This window comes from Panicum virgatum, chromosome 4N (assembly GCF_016808335.1).
Source record: "Panicum virgatum strain AP13 chromosome 4N, P.virgatum_v5, whole genome shotgun sequence".
Lineage (NCBI taxonomy): Eukaryota > Viridiplantae > Streptophyta > Magnoliopsida > Poales > Poaceae > Panicum > Panicum virgatum.
In genome coordinates this window covers 33,234,042-33,239,865 of record NC_053148.1, presented here as the reverse complement: position 1 = coordinate 33,239,865, position 5,824 = coordinate 33,234,042, and positions in this window count along the sequence as shown.

Genomic DNA, 5,824 nt, shown 5'->3' with positions numbered 1-5,824 from the left:
ATTTTGGCGGGTTGGTTGATGGTTTTCAGCTCAGGTGAATTGGGTGTGACGAGGTGGCTAGAGAAGCCTCCCGATCCGTCAGCCGTGCAAGCCCAGGAATCGAAAACGAGAGTTGTGCCATCGGGCATGTTGTTGGCGTTGCTTGATTCGGCCATCGAATTCGTCGATGAACTCGCTGAATCCCCTACCTGGCGCCAGCTGTCGGTGTTTACCGCCAAGCCTGCTCAGGGATACCCTTAGCAGTAAGTTTTGTAGGTAGGGAACGACTGCTCTGGAACTCAATGGTGCAAGCAACACAAAGATTTAGACAGGTTCGGGCCACGAGTTACGTAATACCCTACGTCCTGTGTGGTTGTTTGTATTGCCTTAGGTGTTGATGATATTTTGAGGGGGGTCCCTGTCCGCCCTTATATATCCGGGGGGACAGGGTTACATGGAAAGTCCTAGCTGAGTACAGTTGGAGTCCTACTACAATACAATCGGGTAGTTTTTTTTGTACTGCAGCTAGTTCTACGCCTATTCGGGGAGTTACAAGAGAGGTAAGGTACATTCATGAGCTATCCCTTACTCTAGAACATTCTATACCTATAACCAGTCCCGCTGCCCTGGGTCTGACAGAAACTTATCAGGATGCTTCTAAATTACATGCCCAAGATGTTTAGCGGCATTAAGATAAATGTGCCAAATACAAAGACGACGACTAGTATTTCGAAATACATAAGCAATTGCTCCAGCAATGGCTGCATCTTGATCAGTGAAAATTGTGCTGTGATGCTTGCCGGACATTGCAGCTAGAAAGATTCCAAAGGGACCAAACGAATGATTCAACAGTTTCATTGAACAACAATGCAGCTCCAAAAATTATTGTCTGCTTATGATGGTTTGTTCCAATGAATGGTGCAAAAGACATTTCAAACATATTAGTCTGAAACGTGGTGCCAAATGAGACAGCATCACCAAAACATGCATAATCCATAATAGATTGACAATCAGCCCAAAAGAAATTAGCTACGCGACCATCTTCCTTATCTATTTGCATGGCATAAAAAATGTTGGATCCTTTATTTGCTTACCCTTCAAGTATTCCAGCAATGTTTGTGCATCGCTGGATTCTAAATACTTATTGCGGTCATGACCAATCTCGTTATTGCAATCCATCTTTGAGAATGGCACTTTGTCAGCTCCTCCATAAAACTCCTTCATAAACTCATACACCTGGGATGGCTTCATCCCGGCTTCCCTAATCTGTCCTTTTAGTTGTTTGTCCACTTCTTGAACACTTCGTTACAATCTTAGTTTCTGCTTTTTATTTGGACTAGCAAGGTAATGATTGTGATCGAGTACAACCTTTTTGCACTGTGTTCAAACCCCCTCTCTGCTGACACTAAATTGTGCTCGAGCATTGCAACCTGTCCTTGTAGTGTCCTTTGATGACTTAGTTTCTCGATATCCTTGGCTACTGCAAACCATATATGATAGGGACGTGGGTTCCCGATCTTCCGTCAGGTTCTGGATAACTCGTTGTAGGCGGAGCGAGACACACCGATCCGGCTTCAGATCCTAAGACCTGAATCCAGCAATCTTAGCACCACAACTCCTCCGGTTATCAACCGTGTCACAACCCGGTTGACCTCACCAAGAAGGCTAATCCCTGCAAGCACAACGAAGAACACAAGCAAGAACTTGAAAGAACGCAGCTCAAATGAAGTGACTCTGCAGATGAATGATTAATCTCACGAGTTGAGATTTCACAAACCGATGAACGGCAACAATTGTTCTTGACAGAATGAATCTAAGCAAAACCCAAAGTCTCACGATGGTGGCGGCGGCAGCTAATAAGGGTTTAGGGTTTTTTTTTGAGAAACCGGGATTATATTTTATTCATATGTTTTGGTGATTACAGCCCACAACTTACAAAGACATCCCTGAAAGATAAAGAAATTACACTCTAGTCCATGTAAGCTTCTCCCGGACTTACTCGCCACCGGCGGCCGGAGCATGCAGCTTGAAGCCGACCTCCTCACTGGCGAAGAAACACAGTTTTTTTATGCCGTCTTGAGCAGCACATCGCTTCTGACGTGCCTTGTTGACGCTGAACGACCCGGCTGATGGCCGTCAGCCATTGCATCACCAGACGATGAGGAATCTGACGCCTCAAGAGCTGCCAAAAGCCCCGAATCGCCAGACGACGAGGTACCCAGAAGGGGAACAGGACCACCAAAATAGGTGGGAACAAAGAACCAACTCGATTTCTCGGGTTGGGACAACAAACACACAGGGGATACTAACCTCACAAGGCAGCCACGAACAGCCCTACCTTGGAGGGACAAAACAATCCTCCAACCACCAGAAGACATGTCGATGGTTGCCATGCAAACGATGCCACAGGCAAAACAGGCACACCCAGTGACAGGAAGCCCACAGAGGAATCGAAGACCGATGCACAAGAAAATGAAGAAACGAACCTCATCGAAATCAATTCCTTCGCATAAAACGCCAGCTTCATGCTCCGTACGTCCAAGAAGCACCATCAAGCACCGACCATCACGGACACAAATCACTTCCTGGAAGCTATGGAGGATACACTCCAACCCTAAACCTAGCACCGGTAGAGAGAAGCTAAGAAAATAGGGTATATACAACGGCCTTCGATTCAGCAATTCCGGCCCATCTCTAGCGCCAGAGTGGCCTCCGGAGACGAGGAATCGACGGAATCGGCGCCAGAAATCAGAAATCGCTTGCGAGTCGCCCGCGATCTACTGTAGCTTGGGGATAGAACACTCGAGAGAACCTTATCTGAGGTTCCGTCTCTAACAAGGGTTTAGGTAGTGCAAGACCACCTGGACGCGCCCCCTATTGGGCTACAACACGATACACGGACCATCGGCCCAAAAACAGTGATGCAGCACCGGGACAGATTCTGGATGTCAACTTCCTCAGATGATTGCAGTCGACTCCGGATGAATTTGTACCTGAGACCGGTGCCATTGGAAGCGTCTTGAAATTATCTTTCCAACCATATCAAGTGCGCCCAAATCCGACTCTGTATTTGATCTGGGCATCCGTTTTAGTTCGGGCTATTCCTGGAGTCCGAAACTGAAACGAAGTCGAATCGGTTTGGGCCTCCATCTTGGTCCGGACGTCCTTGCTGGTCCTACACGCCTCCAAGGCCTTCTCCACGCCCTTGCTGGTCCTGTCCTTTGTTCCTAAATACAATTAAGTCATTAGATAGCAATCTATTCTCATATTCACAATAAACATTACTTAGAAACGAGCTCACCTGTAAGTTCAATTGTCGAGCGCGTGCACGAGTAATAGGACTTTGTATATCATCTTGAGGAGTGTCGTTTATATCCGTAGGAGTGATGTCCTCATCAATATATTTCTGACATATGGTCTTATCTGCTCGGCGCATTGTGTTGCTCATTCTAACACTTAACCCAACTCGCCCAGCATAGATGTTGTACTCCCTCCGTCCCACAAAAATTGTTTGTTTAGACAATTTTAGACATACTACTAGTATTAGAAAATAATCATGTTACCCCTAATTAACTATAGTATTTGTGATCGAAGACCGTGTTGTTTATTTGGTTCCCTAGATCATCACTAAATGCAAATATATTGGAACCAGAAAAATAACATCTACTTAAACATTTGATTGGCTCCATTAAGGCTGGACGAAAAACTCGTGGCTAGGTAGCTCGCTCGACTCGGCTCGTTAGTGGCTCGGCTCGACTCGACTCGTTAGGAAATATTAGCGAGCTGAGCCAAGTATTTAGCTCGGCTCATTAACGAGCCAGCTCGAGCTGGCTCGCGAGCTGCTCGTGAGCCGAAACGAGCTCTCTCTCGCTCTCTCTCTGGGTCTAGCTCTCGGTCTGTCAACCCCCTCATCTCGTCCCGTGATGCCCCTGGCTGTGTGGTCCTGCCCCTACCGCTGCGCAGCCACCCGTCGCCCATCTTCCCACCCTCCCCTCCGGCTCTGCACAGGCACATGGCGTCGCTCGCACCCGACCAGCTGTGACCCACGGTCCTGCCCCAACCCTCCTCACCTGCACTCCCAAGCCGGCGGCCAGCAAGCAGCCCAGCGCCACACGCATGGAGCACCGCACTGCGGCCAGCATCCCCCGGCTCGGCACCGCGGCCAGCGGCCCCACCCCAAGCCTCGTCGCCTCCAGCACTCCAGGAGGGCATGCGGCCACCTCCGGCCCAGCGCCGCGCGTTCCGCCTCCAAGCTCCGCACCGCAGCCGGCGTCCCAGCATGCCGCTCCTGCAACCAAGCCCGCGTGCCGCTTCCGTCCCCGAGCTAGCTCACGAGCTAAACGAGCCAGCTCGAGCTGCCAAACGAGCCGAGCCGAGCCAAAGTTTCAGCTCGGTCTGATAATGAGCCGAGCCGAGCCAGCTCGTTATCATAACGAGCCAGCTCGAGCTGAGCCAAGCCGAGCCGAGCCAGCTCGATATCCAGCCTTAGGCTCCATGCTCTTCCCAATGCAATTATTTTTTGGTATTGATATTACTTTAATTAGATGGATTTTACTACAATCTAAATGAACAGTTTTTGTGGGATAAAATTTGAAGGCAAAACAAACAGTCTTTGCGGGACGGAGGGAGTACGTATTAAAAACTTTCGTCTCTGATTCAAAAGTCATTCCGACTGCAGGAGTGATCAATGTTTGCCCAGCTTTATCGACTACCTTCAATACAAATAAAGGGTTGGAAATTAAAGATGCACCAAAATAGCAAATATTTTCGCCTCCCTCGAATTTCTTGATTTTAATTCAATTACCTGATCCTGGGCATGGACGGAGAGTTTGATGGCGTTGGCATCAGCATTGGAATTGATGGTTATTGACATCTTCTGTGCAATATGTGTATATCATGCATGATCAAATCCTATTTAAAAATATTAAAAAACATCAAACGTGCCTAGAGCTGAAGAGGAGCTTTACCTGCATCGTCTTCTCTCCTTCGTCTCCACGACCACATGCAAACATGTGTGAAAGTGATCGGGTACTCTAGCCTAAGAAGGAGAGGGGTGAATTAGACACTCTAAAAACTTTGACCTATGTCTCCAACTAGTTTGCACAAAACTTAAACTAAAACAAGCTATCTAGATGTGCAACTATGGTTGTTCTAGTGTGAAACCCCTATCCCAAAAGAGTTTAGCAACCTATAGCCTTTTCTATCAAGAAACTACTCTATGAAAGTAAAGACATACAAATTGCTAATATGAAATGCGGAAACTTAAAGAGCGGGATATGAGATAGCAAACTCTTGACGCGGGTGTTTATCCCGTGGTTCGGTTAGCCACAAAGGCACACCTACATCCACGTTGTTGTAGCACTCACTAAGAGTATTGCTACTCGGCCACCAAGTCTTTTCCGTGAACACAATCACGGTCACCTTGGCCCCGGGTTCCACTAAGGAGCTTCTCCACAAAGGATGGGAGTCTCCACGTCCCCCGCACAAGATATCGTCGCCGCTCCACACCAAGTCGGAGAGTCGATGATGTTGCCGGCGAGCTTCACGCTCCAAGGTGCCGGCACACCAAGCTCTTGTTTTGGTTCGCTAAAGAACCACAGCACAAAGGCTCGAAGCCTTGCAATCTCACTCACTAAGAACTAATCCTTTACACAACACTCTCAAAGTGTGCTAAGGGCTAAGGATATGATCTTGATGCTCTTGTATGGCTTGGAAATGTTCTTGGGTGTGTGTGAGATATCCAGCAACTCCAGCAAACTTCAAATGGCCGGGGTGAAGCGTATATATAGGCCACCAAGTCTTGTAGCCGTTGCTCTAACGGTCAGCAGAAAATCTGCGTATCATC